The sequence below is a fragment of the Hemitrygon akajei genome, chromosome 18 (genome assembly GCF_048418815.1).
Source record: "Hemitrygon akajei chromosome 18, sHemAka1.3, whole genome shotgun sequence".
Lineage (NCBI taxonomy): Eukaryota > Metazoa > Chordata > Chondrichthyes > Myliobatiformes > Dasyatidae > Hemitrygon > Hemitrygon akajei.
Genome location: NC_133141.1, coordinates 39,320,378 through 39,345,596, shown reverse-complemented (window position 1 = coordinate 39,345,596; position 25,219 = coordinate 39,320,378). Strand labels below are relative to the sequence as shown.

Below are 25,219 nucleotides of genomic sequence, written 5' to 3'. Positions count from 1 at the left end.
GGATGTTGCCTGGTTTGGAGAACAAGTCATATGAAACAAGGTTAGCAGAGCTGGGAGTTTTCTCTTTGGAGTGTAGAAGGATGAGAGGGGACTTGATAGAGGTCTACAAGATTATGAGAGGCATAGATAGGGTGGATAGTCAGTACCTGTTTCCCAGGGCACCAATAGCAAACACCAGAGGGCATATGTACAAAATTAAGGGAGGGAAGTTTAGGGGAGACATCGGGGCTAATTTTTTTACACAGAGGGTTGTGAGTGCCTGGAATGACTTGCCAGGGATGGTGGTGCAGGCTAAAACATGAGGGGTATTTAAGAGCCTCTTGGACAGGTACATGGATGAAAGAAAAATGGAGGGTTATGGGGTAGTGTGGGTTTAGTACTTTTTTTTAAGGATTATATGGGTGGGCACAATATGGAGGGCTGAAGGGCCTGGACTGTGCTGTAGTGTTCTATGGTTCTATGATCATGACGTACAGGTCATCCCTGGTTTAAGAATGCCCAATTCAGTCACCCAAGTAATATGGGTGAGCTGTCATATTATTGAGGTCCAATTTACATACATCATATCTGCAGAACAAGTTTCCTCTTGCTCGGCACTTCTAGTAATTGTTCTTCCTTATCATTTTTATATGCTTTTGATACCATTTGCTACAGTACTGTGGAGGTTGGGTCACCATATCAAATGATTTTTGTGCATTTTCTGATTTACAGACAAACCTGACCCTGCAACAAAGAGAGCCCTTTCATTATCCTGAGATAGCCTCTACGCTCAGCTGTTCCATGGTCTCACTTGATATCTCCAACACAGCAACCCATTTGACAATTACAGATCTAAAATCATGTCCTAGTGTTCACATTAAGCGCCTGCAGGTTAAAAAAACACATGATATTAGAGCTCTACACTGATGAGATTCAAGAAAATGTATTTATCATTATCCATTGTGATTTTTCAATGACAGACAGTTCTCAAGCATTAGGGTATGAGGTATGGAATGTCCTTTGGATGTTTGGCATCTGTCAGCATCATCACTGATTTGACATCATTCCTGTATCTTAAGACGGATCGCAACTCATCGACTATAGAGGCCAGACTCATTCTGGCATTTCTCTGTATAGCTTCTCAAGAAACTCTCCTTTAATTCTATTGCCATCTGCATGAGTCCAATATTATTGGTTACATAAAAAACATTAAGCTGTAAGTGAACCCAGCAACAGCAAGCTGCCTTTGACGTCAGGCTCCTAAATATAGTCTGGGTAACTCCATGTGCCCTCCTGACATGGTATCCTAGATTGCTCACACAGTCCTCTCCTTCTAGTAGTCTTATGAAAGTTATCTGAGGAATGGACAAACATCATCCCTTCTTCATAAAGGAAAAAAAAACTCATTCTGTGCTTTGAAGTGACTTGCACAAACACTTCAATGCACTCAGCTATGTTATCTTGGTTGGGTAGGTGTATCGAAAGTCACAGGTTGTGATGAGTCATCTTGATCAGTTTTGCAAGATCGCAGTACTAATTTTGGTGCTGATTAAGAGTGTGGACAATGCCACTCCGAACAGTGATTTCCTTGGCAACCTCTTGTCAGCCCTGGTGCAGGCTTTTGGCCTGAAACATCGACAATTCCTTCTCCCACAATCCCCCACGGATGCTGCTCGGCCTGCTGAGTTACTCCAGCAGATTGTTTGTTGCTCCAGCTTCCAGAATCTGCATTCCCTTGTGTCTTCTCTCACCGGTTTTGCCTGCAGATCATCATGGAGGATCTCTCTAGGCCTCAGTACACAATACCTTTCTCCTACAGGTGATATGGTTGGCTTATCTCCGAGTCTCCTGAGTAAATCTAGGCACGCATTCCCTGGACAGAAATCGCTGGTGTTAAAGCATGCACTGCCCTTCAATGACTGCAGGAATGCTGTTGCTGTTTTATATTATGTGGTAGGTGTATAAGGGTATGGTGATGAGGGCTAAGGGCTGGCACTGCAGGAGATTCAATTAGTGCTTTACAGTAACACCCTTTGCTTCTGGAACAGTGGACTGATACACACACAACCACGGCAGTATTATTCTTTCAAAGTCATGTTTCAGAAAAATTCACCTCGGGCAATGTAACCACACATTCTACATCCATGAGTTTGAGGTGAAATGCAGGATTACTCACCTTTGATTACAAGTCTAATTGCTAAGCTTGAGAAGAATATATTACTTGAAGTCACAAATGTGTATTTTCTAATCTTCCAATAGGAGCAATGATTTCAAGGGGTCTTTTATTAGATTGGTGTGACAGATTTAATGTGGTAGCTCAAATGCATCCAGGAGGTGGCAGACTTGAACCCTTCTGCAGAGTCTATGTAATCCATTGAAAAACAAAATGTTGCTTGCTTTACCCAGATTTATCCATGATTAATACACTCTCCTAAAACAAAAAATAACTTAAATAACTTAAGAAATATATTTTATTTAGCAATACAGCATGGTTACAAGCCCTTCCAGCCCACCAAACCCACACCGCCCAATTATGCCAATGTGACCAAAAAACCTACTACGAGTATGTCTTAGGAATGTGGGAGCACACGGAGGAAACTATGGAGTCACAGTGAGAGCATACAATCTCCTAACAGACAGGAATCGGGAATTGAAACTGGGTCTCTGGTGCTGTAATAGTGTTACGCTGTAACAGCTACATTACCGTGCTGCCCCAAGACAAGAGTATTACACTTAGTTGACAAGAGTACATTTTACCTACTAAATATGCACCAATACAAAGCTAGAAAGCAGCAAGAATAAATTAATTTTCCATATAGGTGACACAATCCCAAAATATTAATAAGAAGCTTGCAAGAAGTGAAGTAGAAGATTTCCTCACAACTTGAACAGGGAGGAATTCTTGATTCTTCATTCCCAAGAAAGGCTAAATGTTCCTCATTGCCTATGAAGCATATCGACATTCTGAAGCCTTTCACAACCTCAGGATGCCAGTACACTTTGTCAGCAACGAGGTAGTTTTGAAACACAAATACTGCAGTGAAGTAAGAACTGTGGCACCCAATGTAGGCATAGCAGGGTTCCAACAAAATTGGGACATAAAACCATAATCTTCTGGCATAAGAACCATAAGACACTGGAGCAGAATTCGGCCAATTGGCCCATCAAGTCTGCTCCTCCATTCTGTCATGGTTGATTTATAATTCCTCTCAACTCCATTCTTCTGCCTTCTCCCCGTAACCTTTGACGCCCTGACAAACCAAGAACCTATCAACCTCTGCCTTAAATATACTCAATGACTTGACCTCCACAGCCATCTGTGGCAGTGAATTGCACAGATTCACCACGCTCTGGTCCTTCTCACCCACCACAGGAAACACCCTCTCCACATCCACTCTATCTAGGCCTTTCAATATTTGTTAAGTTTCAATGGGATCCCCACTCATTCTTCTAAATTCCAGTGAGTACAAGCCCAGAACCATCTCACACACCTCATATGTTATTAATTTCATTCCTGAAATCATTCTCATGAACCTCCTCTTCACCCTCTCCTATGCCAACACATCCTTTCTTGGACAAGGGGCCCAAAACTGCTCACAATACACCAAATTCAGTCTGACCAATGCCCTATAAAGTCTCAGCATCAGATCCTTGCTGTTATATGCTAGTCCTTTCAAAATGAACTTTAACATTGCATTTGCCTTCCTTACCGCTGATTCAACCTGCATGTTAGCCTTTAGCGATTCCTGCATGAGGACTCCCAAGTCCCTTTGCACCTCAGATTTTTGAATTTTCTTCCCATTTAGAAAATAGTCTGTGCCTTTATTCCTTCTACCAAAGTGCATGACCATATATTTCCCTACACTATTTTCTTCTGCCACTTCTTTGCCCATTTTCCTAATCTGTCCAGATCCTTCTGCAGACTCCCTGCTTCCTCAGCACTATCTGCCCCTCAGCCTAACTCTGTATCGTCTGCAAATGGCCACAAAGCCATCAATTCTGTATCCAAATCATTGATATATAACGTGAAAATATGCAATCCCAATACCAACCCCTGCAGAGCACTACTAGTCTCTGGCAGCCAACCTGAAAAGGTGCCCTTTATTCTTTGCCTCCCGACAGTCAGCTAATCTTCTATCCATGTTAGTATCTTTCCTGTAATACCATGGGCTCTCGATAAGCAGCCTCGTATGCAGCACCTTGTCAAAGGCCTTCTGGAAATCTAAGTACACAACATCCACTAATTCTCCTTTGTCAATCCTGCCTGATAATTCCTCAAAGAACTCTAACAGATTTGTCAGGCAAGATTTTCTCTATATTGACTTTCACCTCCAAGTACCTGTACTCCGAAACCTCATCCTTAATAATGGACTTCAAATCTTCCCAACTACTGAAGTCAGGCTAATGGCCTAAAATTTCCTTTATTTTACCTCCCTCCCTTTTCTAAAGAGTGGAGTGACATTTGCAATTTTCCAGTCCTCTGGAACCATTCCAGAATGCATTGATTCTTGACAGATCATTACTAATGCCTTCACAATCACTTCAGCCACCTCTTTCAGATCTCAGGGGTGTACACCATTTAACCCAGGTGACTAATCTACCTTCAGACCTTTCAGTTTCCCAAGCACCTTCTCCTCAGTAATAGCAACTACGCTCACTTCTGCCCCCTGACACTCTTGAATTTCTGGCATATTGCTCGTATCTTTCATAGCGACAACTGGTGCAAAATATTTATTAAGTTCATCTGCCATTCCTTTGTTCCCCATTATTACGTACCTCTCTGGCTTCATTTTCCAGTGGTCTGGCATCCACTTTCACTTCTCTTTTATTCTTTATACAGTATACCTGGACAAACCTGTGATATCCTCTTTAATATTATTGGCCAGCTTACCTTCACATTTCATTTTTTCTCTCCTTATGGATTTATAGTTGCCTTCTCTTGGCTTTTAGAAACTTCCCAATCCTCTAACTTCCCACTAATTTTTGCTATATTATATGTCTTTTCTTTTGCTTTTATGCTGTCTTTGACTTCCTTTGTCAGACACGGTTGCTTCTTCCTCATTAAGAATAGCTCTTCATCACTGGGATGTATCTATCCTGCCCCTTCTGAATTGTCCCCAGAACTCCAGCCATTGCTTTTCTGCCATCATCCCCAATAGTGCCCTGCCCAATCAACTTTGGCCAGCTTCTCTCTCATACCTTTGTAATTCCATTTACTCCAACTGTAATGTACAGCTGCCACAGAACAACATTTCACAGCATATACCAATGATATTAAACCCAATTCTGATTCTGAATATCAAAGCAACCCTATAAAACACAGTGTACAAGTAACTGTTATATACATGGACTGACTGTATGTACATAAAGTGACACTAGGTGACGTGTATGTAGTGGTAGTGGGGGGTGTGGAAGGGTGGGTTAATAGGTGGAAGTGTTGATCAGCCTGATAGCCTGGGAGAGATAATAGTTTTTAAGTCTAGTGGTCCTGATGTGAATGCTCTATAGCCTCTTTCCAGATGAGAGTGGGACAAAGAGTCCATAAGGGTGGGTAGGATCTTTCATGGTATTGCTGGCCTTTTGCCGGCATCCTTCTGTATATATGTCCTTGCTGGCTCTTAATCCCAATCTTCAACCGAAGAACCCTCACATTGTTCTCACCTCCTACTGGATGATCATTATTTTCAATCATAAATCTGTCAATATTTCCTAGATCTTGACAGGTCCCCTTTACAGAATCTTAATGCGGTAAATGCCAACCTTCCTACAGGAAGACAGGGCCACCACAGCTAAGGATATGCTGGTACATTTGAAGGGTGGTTTTGTATTTTATAAGAAAGGCTTTCCTCCTTATTGCTTGCAGAACTACAGTAAATCAAAGCCACATGACACGCACCACCTAGCAAAAAGAAAAGTCAGGTTACTGAGACTAAAGGCTATTGGGTGTTATAAACAATGGAAGCTTAGCAAGTTACCGTACAAACAGTAAAGCCCAAGACAAGTGTGCCAAGCCTTTACAGAAACAGTCCCAAACTAATTGCATTACCTGATGTCTCCTGAGAAGCTTGAATTCTTTGTTTGTTCTATCTATTTGATGGCTCTGGGTCTGCACTCACTAGAGTTTAAAATAATTGGGGGGATCTCATTGAAAAGTATTGACTATTGAAACACCTAGATAGAGTGGACATGGAGTGGATGCTTTCTATAGTGGGGGAGTGTAGGACCAGCAGGCACAGCCTCAGAATGGAAGGGATAGATAGACATCCCTTTACAACAGAAATGAGGAGGAATTTCTTTAGCCAGAGGGTGGTGAATCTGTGGAATTTACTGTCACAGACAGCTGTGGAGGTACATTTAAAGTTGGTAGGTTCTTGATTAGTCAAGGTGTCAAAGGTTACAGGGAGAAGGCAGGAGAATGGGGTTGAGGGGAATAATAAGTCAGCCATGATGGAATGGTGGAGCAGACTCAATGGGCTGAATGGCCTAATCCTGCTCCTATGTCTAATGGCCTTAATAAATACAATCATACAGTATGCTGCTCTTTCTGTGATACTGTCTCAGAGGCTCAGGGAAATGGGGCTGAGTTAATTAGACTCTCAATCCCCTGCCATTGAATTTTGAAACTAATTTCATAAGCACGTGGCCTTAAACTCAAAGGGAAAGAATCTCCTCAAGAGGAAAGTTATCTGGTCCCTTCAGCCCACACTGTTGTTCAATGAGCTGATGGTAAATCTGTAGCCAAATTCCAAATGCACATCTTTATCCAGCATTCCTTTTTGTGTGGCAATTAAACCTGAGTAAACTCAGATTTATAATTAAGAATTAACATAGACATAGTATACTACAGCACAGTACAGGCCCTTTGGCCCACAATCTTGTACCAACCTTTTAATCTACTCTAAGGTCAATCTAACCCTTCCCTCCTACATAGCCCTCCACTTCTCTATCATCCATGTGTCTATCTAAGAGCTTCTTAAGTGCCCCTAATGTAACTGCCTCTACCCCTATCCCTGGCACGGTGTTCCACACACCCACCAGTCTCTGTGTACAAATTTGATAAACACAAGAGATTTTGCAGATGCTGGAAATCCAGAGCAACACACACAAAATGCTGGAGGAACTCAGCAGGTCAGGCAGCATCTGTGGAGAGGAATAAACAGTCTACATTTTTGAGACAATTCATCAGGACTAATTTCCTAATTTCACTTCTGAAAGATTTGGCTTCAATTTTTAAACTCTGCTCCCTGTCCCCAGGCTTTCCCAGCCAGTACTAATTACTTCTCTCTAACTATTACATTATTTTACTATGATAATGTGCACTCTGGGCTTCAACAGCTGCACTCTGCGTGTGGTGGTGGGGTGGATGTGACCAAATATGTGTGTGTTTAATACATAATTCTAACTATAGGAAGGCAGAACAGAGTTATTCAAGTCTCATTGTGGTCAGAACCAGCCCTAGGGAAATGACTACACAAAGCAAAGAGTGTACCCTGTCCTTGGAGTGTAATGATGTACACAAGTAATTAATGGAAGAGTTTGTATAGTGGGGTAACCAATTATTTGCAAATGAATTACTTGACATGCAGACAGCACTTTAATGTCTGTGGATTTGGGTACTGAGTATATTACTGTGTAGCAGTAAATGTAAACCCCTGGGGTCACTTGAGTTGTTCTCCTTTTTCTCTGCTCTGGGTCAAAGTGGAGTGGGCTCAAATCTCACTCCAGAGTCTGCCTGCTTGTCAGGTAGAGGGTCCTGTCACCACCGAGTTCCAAAGTAACAGCTGCACTAAAACAGTGACTTTGTTTCTCTCTCTATGGATGTTGCCAGATCTACTGGATACTTCCTGCATTTTCTATTTTATTTAAGATATCCAGCATCTGCAATAGTTAGTTTGTGGTTTGCTGCCTTTAGGATCAGGTGTCTAGGAGATGAGCCAGGAACTCACCTTTTTGTTCTACTTTCAAAAACGTTCATAATGCCACCTTTTCTTTTCTACCTTCCTTCTCTCAAGGCCTGAAATAAATCCACATTCCTTAATCTGACATTGTTGCTAATACTGGCAAGGCTGACAAATCCGAAAGATACACCCATGTGGTCACTTTATTAGATACCTTCTCTACCGACTAAAGTGGCTCCTGAGTGTATGTTCATTGTCTTCTGCTGCTGTGGCCCATCTGCTTCAAGGTTCGATGTGTTGTGCGTTCAGAGATGCTCTTCTGCACACCACTGTTGTAACGTGTGGTTATTTCAGTTACTGTCGCCTTCCCGTCAGCTTGAACCTCTGACCTCTCTCATTAACGAGGCATTTTTGCTCACAAGGCTGCTGCTTTTGCACCATTCTCTGTAAGCTCTAGAGGCTACTGTGCCTGAAAATTTTAGGAAATCAGCAGTTTCTGAGATACTCAAACCACCCCATCAAGCACTAACAATCATTCCACAGTCAATGTCACTTAGACCACATTTTATCCCCATTCTGATGTTTGACCTGAACAACAATCGAATCCCTTGGCCATGTCTGCATGCTTTCATGCATTGAGTTTCTGCCACATTAGTGGTTCATTTAACAGGCAGGTGTACAGGTCTACCTAATAAAGAGGCCACTGATTTAGCCTTATAGGAGTCTTGTGCAGGAAAGACAAGTTGGATCAAGTTGTACAACAATCTGGCATCCTTAATGGGCAGTTTACTTGACTCCAGTCCATGAATCATTGGCTTACTTTAATTCAACTTCCCATCTTGGCATTGGAATTTAATCCAGGAAAGTGTGAGGTGTTGCAAACACTGTGCATGGCAGGGCACTGAGGAGCACAGAAGAAGAAAGGGATCTGGGAATACCAATCCATAATTCCTTGAAGTGGTGTCACAGGTAGATATGGTTGTAAAGAGAGCTTTAGGCCCGTTGTCCTTCATAGATCAAAGCACTGAGTACAGGAGTTGGGATGCTATGCTGAAATTGTATTTGACACTGGTGAGGCCACTTTGGAGTATTGTGAGCAGTTCTGGTTATCTACCTACAGGAAAGATATCAATGCAATTGAAAAAGTACAGAGAAAATTCACAAGGATGTTGCCGGGACTTGAGGACCTGAGTTATAGGGAAAAATTATTAACTTATTCTCTGGAGCATCGAAGAATGAGGGAGATCTTATAGAGATATACAAAATTATGTGGGGCATTTGAGGCTTCTGTTGGTCAGGTTCAACCATGGAGGTTGCATCCTAGCTGTCTAGATACGCCAGGGCAGTACGATATGGAGAGCAAGCTATTGTCCATGTAGCAACTATTTTATCAATGACCTTCCTTCCATCATAAGGTTAGAAGTGGGATGTTTGCACAATGTTCACTCACATTTTCAACTCCTCAGCAAGTGAGGCACTCCATGTCTGCCTACAACAAGACCTAGATAACATTCAGGCACAAGCTGATAATATTCTTGTCACAAAAATGTTAGGCAATAACAGCCTCCAACAAAAGAAAGTCTGTCACCTACCCTAGCCATCCAATGGAATCCCATTAGTGTGTCCCCCACCGTCAATATCCTGGACATCACTGGTGGCCAGGAGCTGAATTGGTCTAGTTGGATGAATATTGTGGCTACAAAATAGGTCTGAGGCTAAGTATGCCACGCTGAATGACACAGGTCCTCTCAGCTCAAGGCTTTCCACCATCTACAAGGCACAAGGTAGGGCTATGATGGAATACTCTCCACTTCCCTAAAGCAATGCAGCCCTAACAATTCACTAGATTCTTATTATCACCCAGGATAAAGGGGCCCACATGATAGATGTCTTATGTATCCTAAATATTTATTACCTCCACCACTGGCACATGGTGGTTGCAGTGTATACCATCTACAAAATGCACTGCAGTTACTGAACTTGGTGCTAATTAAGCCTACCACCACAACAGACCACAATCTCACTGGCTCTCCACTCAGCCTTGAACGACCTGGACAACAGCAATACCCACATCACACAAATGTTTGATTACAGCTCAGTCAACACCACCATCCTCTCAGTATAAATCAATACGCTTCAAAAACCTGGACCTCTGTACCTTCCTCTGCAGCTGGATCCTTAACTTCCTCATCAGATGACTGCAGTCAGTGTAGATCGGTTATAGCATCTCCTCACTAACAATCAACACAGGTGCGCCTCAGGGACGTGTGTAACTGAGCCTACTCCCAAACCAGACAGAAAGAGTGTGGAACTCTCCCCATCCGCGTGCTCGTTTCCCTGTTCCACATCATTCTGACTTGGAAATATATCACTGCTCCTTCATCATCACTGGGTTTAAACCCTGATACACCCAGTCTAGCAGGGCCAAAATCGGAAAGACTGCAATGGCTCATTACTTCCTTCTCAAGTGCAATTAGGGGAGAGTAATAAATGCTGACCTTGCTGGCAAGTTTCAGGTCTGGAAAAGGAATGAAAGAAAAGTCTTATGTTTCAGAAAAGTGTTTAGCACATCTCAAAATCACATGTTATGTTATTCAGTATTGCTGAAATCAAGGGAACTGGTATTGTGGAAAAGTTGTCTAACAGGCAGTCTTGGAAGACTTCCAAGGACTCTCTGTACTAGAAGGGTAGAAATGAGGTTTCAGCCAACTTGCAATTACAGATAAAGCGCATGAATAAAACTTCAAAACAATAATTAGAAGGCAGATTTTTTAAATGTAATATGCCTCAGGCCTGTTGCTGGAAGCACTTTATGTGGATCTGGACTGCTCAGTTTTATCTTAATATGGTGTAAGATTACACAGTGGCCTCTTTCCACCCAAGTTCATGAACTACAATGATAGGTTTTTCTGTTCTTTTTCTTTCTTCCATGTGGGGTTAACTAGTGTCTCCTTAAATACACCTCTTCAGTATAAATATACTCAGTGGCCACTTTACTGGTACACCTGTACACCTGCTCATCAATGCAAATATCTATCAGCCAATCATGTAGCAGCAACTCAATGTATAAAAGCATGCAGACATGGTCAAGAGGTTCAGTTGTTGTTCAGACCAAACATCAGAATGGGGAAGAAATGTGATCTAAGTGACTCTGACCGTGGAATAATTGTTGGTGTCAGACAGGGTGGTTTGAATATCTCAGAAACTGAGAATTTCATGCATAACAATTGCTAGAGTTTACAGAGAATGGTGTGAAAAACACAAAAGTTCTGTGGGTGAAAATGCCTTGTTAATGAGAGAGGTCAGAGGAGAATGGCCAGACTGATTGAAGCTGACAGGAAGGTGACAGTAACTCAAATAAACCACGTGTTATAACAGCAGTGTGCAGAGGAGTATCTTTGAACACACAACACGCCAAACCTTCTAGTGGATGGGCTACAGCAGCAGAAGACCATGAACGTACACTCAGTGGCATCTTTACTGGGTATAGGAGGTACCTAATAAAGTGGCCACTGAGTGTAAGTTTGCAATTAATTCCATTTTTTTTCTAAGCAGAAGAGTGAAACTAACATGTTCCTGGCATCAGTGAGAGTCTATTACAGGGGTTCCCATTATGGGGTCCATGGACCCCTTGCTTAATGGCACTGTTCATGGCATAAGAAAGGCTGGGAACCCCTGGAGTATTGCAACAAAGTGTTTGTTGAGATTTCTACAAGTCGTACCTAAAGATCATGTAAAAAATCTTATCAAATCTTTACAGTTCACAGTAAAAGCCATACAGTACTCATAGTATTATACAACACGAAAACAGGCCCTTTAGCTCAAATCAACCGTGCCAACCAAGATGGCCCATATGCTTCCAAACCTTTCCTATCCATGTACCTGTTGAAAAAAAAATCCCTCTCCCTCCTATTCCCTACTTTGGCCTCTTTCCTCTTCTCACCTGCCTGTCACCTTCCCCTGGGTCCCCTCTTCCTTCCCTTTCTTCTATGGTCTGCTTTCCTCTCCTCTCCACCCATCAGACTCCTACATTTCAGGGAATAAAAGCCCCAGTCTATCAAATTCCTCCTTGCAACTCAAGCCCTCCAGTCCTGCTAGCATTCTTGTGAATCTAAAGTATCTATGTGAATAGTGTTATCACTTGAAAGAAGCAGCATCTCAACAGTGTATCTCTTCAAAATGTTCTATACCACTTCTACTGTGACCAACCCCATGCACAAATACATGATAAACTGTGACCAGCACAGTGGTTAGGGTAACACCATTGCAGATAGCAGCAGCGCTAACCCAGGTTCGATACTGGAGTTTGTACATTCTCGCCTGGGTTTCCTCCAGATGCTCCAGGTTCCTCCCACATTCCAAAGATGCATGGGTTAGTTGGTTAACTGGTCACATGGTTGTAATTGGGTGATGCGGGCTTGTTGGGCTGGAAGGGCCTCGAGGTAACGAGCTGTATTTCTAAACAAATTACTCCGAGCTCTTGCGAATTGAAAATAAAGATCAGAAGTGAGAATTGAGCAGCCGAAGGTGCAAAACTCCATCCGTTCCCCTCCTCCTCTTACCTGCTGGCGCTGATAGCCACTGGGGTAAATATTTATATGGGTCTCAGTGTCAGGATTCGCTGTGACTTTAAGAAGATTCTTCCAAACCAGGATGTATTATAGCCCGTCCCAGCTTTCAGATCACTAGGTTCACGTGTATGTACTTTCTACCACGTATCACTTGCAAAGATCACAGCAATCCCCAAGGCATCTGGGAACCCTGTTATCTCTGTCTCAGAAGCCGACATCAGAACATCCTTCAAGAAGGTGAACCCTCACAAGATGTCAGACCCCGATGGTGTACCTGGCAGGGTACTGAAAACCTGTGTCAACCAACTGGCAGGGGTGTTCAAGGACATCTTCAGTCTTTCACTGAAGAAATCGGAGGTTCTCACCTGCTTCAAATGGGCATCAATCATACTGGTGCCCAAGAAGAACAGGGTGAGCTTCCTCAACATCTATCACCCAGTAGCATTCACATCTACTGTGATGAAGTGCTTTGTGAAGCTGGTCATGCCTAGAATTAATTCCTGCCTGAGCAAGGACCTGGGCCTGCTGCAGTTTGCCTACCACCACTACAGGTCTACATCAGAGACAAATTCATTGGCTCTTCACTCAGCCTTGGACTACATGGACAACAGCAATATCTACATCAAGCTGCTGTTTATTGATTACAACTCAGCGTTCAACACCACCTTCCTCTCAGTACTAATCAACAAGCTTCAAACACCTGGGCCTCTGTACTTCCCTCTGCAACTGGATCCTTGACTTCCTCACTGGGAGACCACAGTCAGAGCAGATTGGAAATAATATCTTCTTCTCACTGACAATCAACATAGGCACACCTCAGGTATGTGTACTTAGCCACTGCTCTACTCTTTCTACACCTCTGACTGCATAGCTAGGCACAGCTCAAATATCTAAAAATTTGCACTTGACACCACTGTTGTTGGCATACAGGACTGAGACTGGGATGTCAGGAGAACACATACACACCAGTCCTCATCAAGGGGTCTGCAGTGGAAAGGGTGAACAGCTTTAAGTTCCTGAGCACCAACATCTCAGAAGATCAATCCTGGGTTCAATGTACATATTGATGCAATCATGAAGAAATCATGTTCGCAGCTATACTTCAATAGGAATTGGAGGAGATTAATCACTCAATTTTATCACCAAAAACTCAATCAAATTTCTGCAGATGCACTGTGAAGAGAATTCTGACATTCCCCTTCATTATTACCATCAGGGAGGATGTACTGGAGCCTGAAAATGCACTCTCAACATTTTAGGAACATTTTCTGTCCCCCCTGCCATCAGATTTCTAAATGGTCCATGAATCCATGAACACAACCTCACTATTCCTCTCTTACACTATTTTTATTGCAACACAAAATTTTTATGTATGCTCTACACTGCTGCTACAAAAGCAACAAATTTCACGCTATATGTCAGTGATAATAAATCTAATTCTGATATTGGCACACGTGGAGCTGAAACTAACATGATCCCTCAAAGCTTGCAGTTTGCAATCCCTGACACCAGATGTCAGACAACAACAAGGCTGAACCAAGTACAGGATTGAGCTATTATTGGCCACTTGCATTCTTTCACTGTTTGTGAAAACACTTCAGCATGCGACATGAGACTAATGAAGTGATTACCAGTGCTTCTAGTGCTGCCATGTGGTATTAAGCTCCTACTGCCAACTGAGTCTTAATTCTTACCAAGGAGGAATGAAAAGGACTGAATGTAGTGTGGTGCTTCTTAATAAATGTCACTGTAATTACTGGCTAGAAGCACAAGTGAGCATCATAGCAGCCTGAATTCTGGCTTCACCACAAATATGGCCTTCTCAAATATAAATGGTTTTTTATAGGTGGTATATATAAGCAATAAAAAGATCATGTTCAGAAATTAGAAGATTTTGGAAGTAAAAATCTAAGCTGCAAGTCTCAAGGCCACTGCAAATCTCAAAAGAAAGATTGCTAGATTCTCTAGTGAAGTTATTTGGGGTTAAGAACTAAGAACTGGGTGGTGGAGATGAGGTGGAGCTAAGAAAGAGGTAATCATGATCTAACTGGTGGACCAACATGGAAGAGCAGAATGGCTACTTCCAGTTCCAATGCTCTAACAAGTTGATCAAAATCTAGAAAATCAATACTTCAGCTGGGGCCATTTAATGCAACTGAATTCTAATGGAAGTTTCAGACATCAGTGCCCTGTTCATGTTAGTATTTCTTACTTTTTTATTTTATTACTGAATTCCTGCTTTCGAGGGCTCCGGTGATGGGAAATCTTGGCATTTTTTCACATCCACACATCTTTGCTGATAAACCCATGAAGTTGTTGGTTCTGGGTTTCTTCCACTCTTACCCTGTTGGATATACTCTTTCTGTTTATAGTTACCGTACTTGTTGACAGAATCTGAATCAGATTCATTATCACTTACATATGTCAAGAAATTTGTTGTTTTGTGGCAGCAGTACAGTGCAATATATAAAGTAAATGATAAATTACAATAAGATATTTATGGAGGAGGGGAAGAAGCTGTTCCTGAAACATTGAGTGATATCTTCAGGTTTTATTTATTTATTGGTGTACAGCATGGAATAGGCCCTTCCTGCCCTTCGAGGCTGGCTGCCCAGCAACCCCTGATTTAATCTGAGCCTAATCATGGGCCAACTTACAATGACCAATTCACCTACCAACCGGTATGTCTACTGTGGGAGGAAACCGGAGCACTTGGAGGAAATCCACACGGTCATGGGGAGAACATACAAACTCCTTACAGGCAGTGATGGGAATTGACCCCGGGTCACCTGTACTGTAAAGTGTTGTGCTAACCACTACGCTCTTGTGCCGCAGGTTCTTGTACCTCCTCGTCTGATGGTAGTAATGGGAAGAGCCCATGTCCTGGGTAGTTGGGGCCCTTAATGATGGATGCCACCTTTCTGAGGCATCACCTTTTGAAGATGTCCTCGACAGTGGAGAGGCTAATGCCATGATGGAGCTGGCTGAGCTTCCAAGCCACTGCAGCTTTACCCAATCCTGTGTATTAGCCACTTCATACCAGAATGGTGATACCAGCAGTTGGAATGCTCTTCATGGTACATCTGTGGAGGATGTGATTGCCATTACCTTGGCCATTGCCCCATCCGTAACCGCCCTGGAGAAGATGGTGTTGAGTTGTCCCTTGAACCACTGTAGTGCTCCCAGAACTTGTACAACACTGTTGGAATCAGTTCCAGGATTAACACAGAGCAACAATAAAAGAACAGCAAAATCTTTCCAAATCAGGATGGTGAGCGACACAGAGGTAAATTTAAAGATGATAATGACAGAGGTTCAAAGGAAAGTTAATGATAACCTGAACTGACCACACATCACCTCTGTTTGTAGTGGTATTCGCAAGTTGAGTAAGTATTCCAGTGTGCAGTGGGTATCACAGGCTTCATGTGCACAGACCTACTGGCATGGACAAAAGGACAGAGTGGCTGACAGGCAGTGAGACCAACCCTCACAAGCTGTGACATGACTTTGTGACTTGCACTTCTTCCAACGTGCTCCACATCTCCTGTTACACGAGCTTAAAATCAGGAGAGTGGGATTCAAGTGCAAATCTAAAGAATCAAACAGGGACAGCAGCTTTTGAAATTTGAAGAAAATGTGGAATCTGGTTTATCTCAGAGCAAGTGTGATAGAGGAAGTGTTTTTTTTTGGCTGCCTTGTGTTCATGGATCATTGTTCAAGCACTGAGTTAAACCAGGCAATCATCTCAGCCAGTTTTTGGCAATGAAACCTGATAAACTCCACTTAGCTTTGTTTATCTTCACAAGTAACAAAAGTTATAAAGGGGATGAGGAGAACAGCAGTTCACAGGCCAGGAAATAAACAGCAACGGTTAGCCTTTTGGTTCAAAGTCATTCAGAGAAATAATTAGGAAATCTTAGCTATGAAACTCTATGAGAGGGATCATTATGTAGGAGTGCATTGTTAAGCTGCTAATTACAGGACAATACAAGCAGCTCCAACTACACATTGAATTCTTAAACAGGCAAAATGATGATTGGCAACAGTACAACACAAAGTCGTAGAATATGAATAAGAATGGCTTTGCAAATCCTAGCAAAATCTCTTGCTGACTAACAATGTTTAATCTATTTTTTACAGGTACACTCAGCATTCTGGATTGATGTTATAGCTCAGAAATAGTCTCAGAGCAAGTGATAGTCAATTCCTGGGTTCTGGAATGCCTCCATGTCATAACCTTATATACAACACTATTGAGTGTGCCCTTTTGCTTTAAAGTTATTCATTTAGAGAATGTGCTGTCACTGGCTTGATCTGATTATTTGGAGGGGACTTTTAAGTTACTGCATGAACCTGATACTGTGTTCCATTTGCTGCTTTTCATCACTAAAGTCTATATAAGGCTGCATTTACACTTTATTAGGTCCACCTACTTGTTAATGCAAATATCTAATCAGTCAATCATGTAGCAGCAACTCAAGCATAAAAGCATGCAGACATGGTCAAGAGGTTCAGTTGTTGTTCAAACCAAACATCAGAATGGGGAAGAAATGTGATCTAAGTGACTTTGACCGTGGAATGATTGTTGGTACCAGACCGGGTGATTTGAGTATCTCAGAAACTGCTGATCTCTTTGGAATTTCTCACACAACAGTGTCTAAAGTTTACAGAGAATGGTGCCAAAACAACACTAACATCGAGTGAACAGCACCTCATCAGTGACAATAAATCTGGTCAAAGAGCTAGGTTTCAATGGGCCTCTCAGAAGAGGAGGTAGAGGGATAGCCATGCCAGTGGAGAGAATTCCACAGCTAAAGCGCACAGCAGATGAAGGCATTCAGTGGTACAGTGCTTAAGACCTGAGGATAGAAAAAGTAAAGAGAAGGTAGAGCTGGTGGCTGTCACAAGATTAAGAAAGGAGTGGGTGGAGAATGATTTATTAAAATATATTGGGATTAATAGTTTTTAAAAATGTGTTAATTGTAAAACTGAGTAGTTGGCATGGGAACCAGAGTTGCTTTTTCTGTTTAGTTGCTAGAGGCACAGGAAGAGACAAAGGAAACACAGAGCAAGTTGTGAAAAGACAGCAATAAAAAAACATGGTGCAGGAACTCAGCAAGTCGGGCAGCATTTGTGTAGGGAAATAGACTGTTGACTGTTCAGGTTGAGGCACTTTATCTGCAAGTCATGATATGACAGAAAAGGTTCTGCAGAATTATATTTTGTTCTTTTCTCCTCTACAGGAGCCAATAACTTTATCTGCTATTCCCCTGCCACCAACATTTACTGGGATCTGTGCCCAGGGACCAACTTGCACTGACATTCCATTCTTCCAGCTGACTTTCACTGGGTTTCATTTCCCTGACACTGACTCTCATTGGGTTTGGTATCACGTGCCCATGACTACCACTAGATTCACTTCCCCCAGCACTGACTCTCACAGTGGTTCCACTTCTCTGGCATTAACTCGCTCTGGGAATTCTTATGGCAGATTCTTGTTGGGTTTGGTTCACCAGCACAAACACCAAGTGCCTAATTTTCCCATCTTGTAATTAAATGGCATATGACTGAAGTTGTAAACTGCAAGCTGTTGTTGCTCTCTTGGAGGGTGTAATGTGAGGGAGGTTCCCTCTGCACACACAGCTTCATTAGTGTTCAAACTTTGCCTTTTTTTTTGCTGTTTCTCAGACACTTTCATTCCCTCTCTACTTTAACCTGCTGTTGTCATCTTTCTCTAGATGCTCAAGTTACTTTCTGTCAATAAGAACATTAGGAATAGGGGCAGAAGTATTCTGATCAGCCTCTAAGGCCAAGCTCATATTCTGCAGGATGATGGCTAATTTTCTAATTTATCACTATTTTCCTGTCCAATCCCTCACCATTTGGTTTCTTTGGGGTGACACAGTGGCATAGCACTTAAACAAAACATTACAGCACAGCTCAGGCCCTTCAGCCCACTATGTTGTGCTAGCTTTTAACCTATTCTAATATCAATCTAACCTTTCCCTCCTACATAGCCCTCCATTTTTCTATCATCCATGTACCTATCTAATAGTTTCTTTTATGGCTGTCAGTAACTTGTAACCCAGATGTCTTTGAACATTAATATTACCCAATCTCTCACCACTTAAAAAATATTCATTGTTTCTTGTTCTACCAAAGTGAATAACTGTCATTCTTTACACACTGCAATCCACCTGCCATTTTGCTGCTCATACCCTTAGCTTATCCAACTTTTCCTGAAGCCTCTTTGCTTCCTCAATGCTACTCAGATTCCCACTTAGTTTTATGTCGTCTGCAAACTTGAAATGTTACACTTAGTTTCCTCAGCCAAATCATTGATGTAGATTATGAAAGGTTGTAACCTAAGTGTTGATCGTTATGGTACCCCACTAGCCACAGCCTGCCAACTTGAGAAAGGCCCATTTCTTCCTGTTCTTTATTTTCTATCTGATTATCAAATGTCCATAAACTCCATGCTAGTGCACTCAATTCCAGGTGTTCTAACCTTAGATCATAAGACATAGGAGCAGAATTAGGCCATTGTTCATCAATGTCAAGTTCATCAAAAACCTTCCAACAATCCAAAACACCACAGCCAATGGTTTTATCTACTAGGTTCTACCTCAATAGATTAGTCAAACTCAATTGCCCTTTCATAAATCTATATTGACTCTGTTCAAACATTATTATTTTCTTGGATGTCACATCCTTTATTATAAATGTCAGCAGCTTTTCAACAACTGACATTGGACTAATAGGTTGGTAGTTTCCTGTTTCTACTCTTGCACCTTTCTGAAATAGTGCAGTCAACTTCCTACCTTTCAATTTTCAGAAACTAATCCAGAATTCATCAAATTTTGAAAGATGATAACAAGAATATCCACTATCTCCATTACAATCTCTCTCAAAATTCTGAAATGTAGACCATCACATCCTTGGATTTATCAGGACCATTAGCATCTTTGGTCAAACTTCCTTACAAATAATGTTTACTTTTACTTCTTCATCTGAACTAGGCCTTTATTCACCAGTAGTTCTGAGGCTCCGTGTTTCTTTGAAGATAGACAAGGTACTTATCTAATTCTTTTTCCATTTTCTCATTACTCAATATAACTGCTCCCATCTCTGCAAGGAACCCAGATTTCACCACACTAATCTTTTCCTTTTGACTACTCCTTTCCCTGCTACTTTCCTCTGATCACATTGGCAGTACATAGAGTAGAATCTTCCATTAAAAGATGACATTAATTCAAAACTCAGGCCATGGGGATGATTACACTGCTGGTTTCTTGCAGTCTATTTCATGTTTGTTGTTTGATACTACCCAACCTGCAAACTGCCTTTTCCAAAAGCTCCTTTCTGAAAAGCACTATAGGGCTATTAAAACAAAATCCATGCCATCCTAAAGATGTCTTCCTCTACACAGTTAATCTGATAAACCATTCTAGTTAGCCACCTCCCCACCCCTCTCATCTATTACCTCAGTCACTGCACTGCACTGTAAACACTTTAAACCACTTTTTACAATGTCCTCTGCTAACATTGTAAATACATGTTGGTATTGATGAATTCATACACATTTTATTCCATATCCATACTTTAACCTCTGAATTTATTTTTATATAACACTTCATTCTTTATAATTGTTGAATGTTATTGTTTGTTTTTTGTTGTTGTTGCATGTTGTGCCCAGACCAATACATCACAGCAAATTCCTAATACTTCTAAATGTATGTATGAATAAATTTGATCCTTGTTTACTCTCATATACTGTACATTCCCTTTTTAAAAATTAATTTCCTGGTCAAGGAGTCAGAGTTATATAGCACGACCCAGCTTGTCCATGCCATCCAAGATATCTAACAAAGCTAGTCCTACTTGCTTGCATTTGGCCCAGATCCCTCCAAATCTTTCTATCTATGTACCTATCCAAATATCTTTTAAATATCGTAATTGTACTTGCCTCTACCACTTCCTCTTGCAGCTCATCACCCTCTGTGTAAAAATGCTTCCACTCAGTTCTTTTCAATATTCCCCATCTTATTTTAAACCTCAACCTTCTAGTTCTGGACTTTGTCCTTTGTTGAACTCTTAAAAAACCCTAGTCCTCAATGTTAATGTTTTATTTGTCATTTTTACAAGCATTTTCTTCAGATTTAATGTCACCTCCTGTAATCCATATATGAACCATTTGATGAGCCCTTGAACCTTAAAGGAATTTTTATGACATGGGAAATTCTACCCATACCCTTTGAATAGCCATCCTTTTCTTTTGGTCTCAAGACTGCATTGTACTGGAGGACATGCCTTTAAGGTGAGAGGGGGTAAATTTAAGGGTGGCAAGGTTTTTTTTTTACACAGAGAGTGGTTGATGCCTGGAACAGGTAGCTCAGGGTAGTGGTTGAAGCAAATACAGTGGTGGCATTTAAGAGGTTGTTAAGATGGACACGTAAATATACAACGAATGGGCATGTGGACCATGTGCTACAAGAAAGAGGTATAGCTTAATTCGGCATTGTGTTCAGCTCAGAAATCGTAGGCCAAGAAATCTGTTCTTCTGCTGTAAAGTTCTATGCTCTATGTCCTATATAATGTGGATGAAATTATTATCTATATTTGTGGTGGGGAAGTGGGGCAGATTGGCAACCTTTAGCTATTGACTCAGTGCAACAAAACAGCTGCTGGTTGTATGTGTACATTGGATACCAAATGTGTGGGGGCTAAGTCCAGAGGGAGACAAGTATTCTCATGTAAGGTTAATGCTGGCGACCAAAGATAAATTTTTCCTTCAGGGCTTGGGTGGGGGCTAAAGTTACAATTGTCAGTCATACAGAGGGGAGTGGCATAGAGAATACGGCAGGAGCCAACAAGAAGTGTCCAGAGAAGGCATTGGAGAGTTGGGAAGGCGAGGACAGAGAAGAATTGATGTGGGACAGGGTGGGCTGGTTGGAGAATGCGCTCCAAAACCGTCAGAAGGAGCTGAGAGAAGAATCTCTAATCTGTCATGATTGATTTAGGAGTGAAGGATACTAAAAATGTGCAACTTATTCATTTTACAGACCTGGCTTTGGCTCCTGAAGTTGTGGAATCTGACTGTTCATTTCCTGAAAGGATTCCACAGGGAAACCAAGCATGAAGTTGAAGCCACAGAAATGGATTTTAACTTGAAGGCACATTCTGGAAATATAACTTTCTTGAAAAGAAAGCTGCAAACCAGCTTAAAATTGTTTTCTGTGGGATTTTTTTTTGCTTCAGCTACCTTGTTGTGGGAGCAATGAGGAAGTGTATGTGGGTGGTGGTTATTTCTATAACTCAAGGATACTGCTGGGCTTTGAGAATAAAAGGACTGGGGTGAGGGAGATCATGCTGAAGTAGCATTGCTTGCGAGAGATTGGGGGTTCTCTAATGAGTGGTTAGGGTCCCATTTGTAAAAGGGGATTCAATTAATGGCAACGAGCAGGAGACACAGTATGCTCACCGCTGAGGTCAAGTGGATGCTGGTGAGGAACATGGGTGGGTGGCAGTTAGTGCTGTTTGGTGGTGGATTCAGTAGTGGTCGGTGGCAGTTCGAAGGTTCAATTGTGAGATGGGCTTTGGGGCAGTGGGCAGATCTGTGATGAAGAGGGAAAGCAGATGATATTTAGCAGGACAGACTGTATCTGGAGGAAGAATACATTGAGTTAATGTCTTGGCTCAACAATTCTTCACGACAACTGGAAAAATATGAAAACCGTGTGTTAAAATGAATCGAGGAGGGATGGAAAGAACAAAGGGAAAATGGGATAGGCTGAAGAGGACAGTCCAACATCAAATGTAAAGAGACAGTACACTGTTAATGGCAAAGAGCAGAGGAATCTTGGGGTCCAAGCTTATAGCTCCCTGAAAGTGGCTGCATAGGTTGATTAGTTGAGGAATTGAGTTCAAAAGCCAGGAAGTCATGTTGCAACTTTATTAAACTCCAGTTAGGCCACATTTGGAGTATTACATTCATTCCTGGTTGCCCCATTATAGGAAGGATGCTCAAAGTTCAAAGTAAATTTATTATCAAAGTACACACTGTCTATGTCACCATATACTACCTCGTGATTTATTTTCTTACAGGCATTCAGAGTAGAACAAAAAATCTCAATGGAATTAATGAAAATCTACACACACACATAGACTAACAAACAACCAATGTGCAAAAGAAGACAATCTGTGCAAATAAATAAATATACTGTATATTTGAGAACTGAGAACACAAGTTGTACAATCCTTGAAAATGAGTCCATGGGTTGTGTTCAGTGATCAGTTCAGTGTTGAGGTAAGTGCAGTTATCCATGCTGGTTCAGGAGCCTGATGGTTGAAGGGTAATAACTATTCCTGAACTTGGTGGTGTGGGACCTAAGGCTCCTGTTCCTCTTCTTTGATGGCAGCAGCAAGAAGAAAGCATGGTCTGGATTGGTGGGAGTCCTGGATGGTGGATGCTGCTTTCCTGTGATAATGCTTCCGGAAGATGTGCTCAGTGGTGGAGAAGGCTTTGCCTGTGATGGACTGGGGTCCAATCCACCACTTCTTGTGGGTCTTTGGAGAGGGTGCAGAAGAGGTTTACCAGGATGTTGTCTGGATTGGAGGGCATGAGCTATAATGAGAGGTTCGGCAAACTTGGCGTTGTTTTCTCATCTCTTTTAAATGTTTCCTCCTCTCACCTTACATGCTTGTTCTCTAGTACTTGACAGTTCTTCCTGGAAGAAAGATTCTGTCTATGTTCCACAGTTTTATAAACTTCTATCAGGTCCCTCCTGACTTCCGACACTGTATAGAAAACAACCCAAGTTTGTTCAGACTCTCTTTATAACATAAACCCTCTAATCCAGGAAGTGTCTTGGCAAACATCTTTTGTTCCCTTTCCAACACCTCTACATCCTTCTTTTAATGGGGAGACCAGAATTGTACAAGTTGAAGTGCAGCCTAACCAAAGTTTTATACAGTTGCAACATGACTTACTGATTCTTATGCTCGGTGCCCCAATCAATGAAGGCAAGGATGCCACCTATACACTTTCCTTACCTCTCTACCTACTTGACAAACTTTGACAACCTTCCATAGATGCACAGTGGAGTGTATATTGACTGGTTGCATCATGGTTTGGTATGGAAACACTAGAGCCCGTGAATGGAACAGCCCACAAAAAGTAATAGATACAGCCTAGTCCTTCACAGGAAAAGCACTTCCCCCCCATTCAGCACATCTACAAGGAGCACTGCCACAAGAAAGCGGCGTCCATCATCAAGGACCCCCACCATCCAGGCCATGCTCTCTTCTAACTACTACCATCAGGCAGGAGGTTCAGAAGCCTTGTGTCCTCCACACCAGGTTCAAGAACAGTTGTTACCCTACAACCATCAGACTCCTGAACCAGTGTGGATACCTTCACTCATCACAACTCTGAACTGATTGTACAATTGTACAATGTGTAGAATTACTTTAAGGGACTCTTTGTAACTCATGTTCTCAGTATTATTTTTTACATAGATTGTCTTCTTTTGCACATTGGTTATTTGTGAGCCTTTTTTATGTACAGGTAGTCCCCGAGTTATGAATGTCCAACTTACGGGCAAATCGTATTTATGAACTGAGGAAGGAGAACGCCGTCCGCCATTTTAAGTCATTGCCGTTGACAATGTGTTGAGTGTTTAACTTTGTATTTGGCTTAAATTTTTCTTAGTAAGATTCACCCTGAACCCAACACCCCCCCCCCCCCGTTCTGGTCGGCTGGTGGCGCAGTGAGATCAGCGCCGGGCTCGAGTTCGATCCAGTGACAGACCGCTCCCGTGCCAGGTTGATGTCGATCCAGAGACTCCCATACCATCCGTGCTGGTTGATGTCGAGCTCGCAACTCGACCTCGTAAAAAAAAAACACTGCCACCTCCAGTTTAAATTCCCACGCAGAATATTGTGGAGGATCAAATACCCAAACCCACTTGTCCCATTTAACCTGTCTCAATGCGGTGGTCCTTAGGACCCAGCAGACCTCGGGAGCCGGTGCAGCTCGGGACCCGCCGCCCGCAGTGTTTCTGTTCCATTGACGGGAAGCAAAGCGATTGAAAATAAAGTGGAAATAATAAAGCATTTGGAAAGAGGTGAAACGCCATTGGTCATTGGAAAAGCGTTAGGCTACAGTCGGTCGACGATTGGAACAATTTTAAAGGATAAAAGATAAAATGAAAATAATGGAGCATGTGAAAGGCCCTGCCCCGATGAAAGCTACAATTATTACTAAGCAACGCAGTGGTTTAATTATTGGAATATATATGTTTCTTAAGTGTTTTATATGCGTAGAAAGGTAAAATATATACTATATACTAAGACAAACATTTGACTAACTGACGCTAAATAATACCGGATGTACTTGTTCTGACTTACGTACAAATCCGACTTGAAGGAGAACTCAGGAACGGAACTCGTACGTAACCCGGGGACTGCCTGTATAGTTTTTTTTATAAATTCTGTTGTATTTTTTCCCAGTAAATGCCTGCAATAAATTAATCTCAAGGTAGCATATGGTAACATATAAGTACTTTGCTAATAAATTTAGTTTGATTTTGACTTTATCTCATGTAGCCACTTTCAGAGAGCTATGGACTTGGATCCCGAGATCCTGCTGTATATTGTTTCTTATTGTTCATTGTAGAAAAATACTGGAAATAAGAGAAGCTGACTGGGCAGTAATTGGTGTAAACTATCAAGAATTCATCTAATTAGATTGCGAGCCTACTCTCAGGTCAG

General features: G+C 41.9%; 1 protein-coding gene across 6 annotated transcripts in view; it reads right to left on the bottom strand.

The window, feature by feature from the left end:
• Positions 1-25,219, bottom strand: part of LOC140741337 (thyroid hormone receptor alpha) — a 502,247-nt gene that overhangs the window by 244,054 nt on the left and 232,974 nt on the right. The window contains exon 1 of one of the 6 annotated variants that reach the window (XM_073071438.1): positions 15,557-15,595. The exons of the other annotated variants lie outside the window; for them this stretch is intronic. The gene's annotated coding sequence lies outside the window, so the exon portion shown is untranslated. Of the gene's footprint in view, positions 1-15,556; positions 15,596-25,219 lie in introns of those variants that run through there. 6 annotated transcript variants of the gene reach the window in all.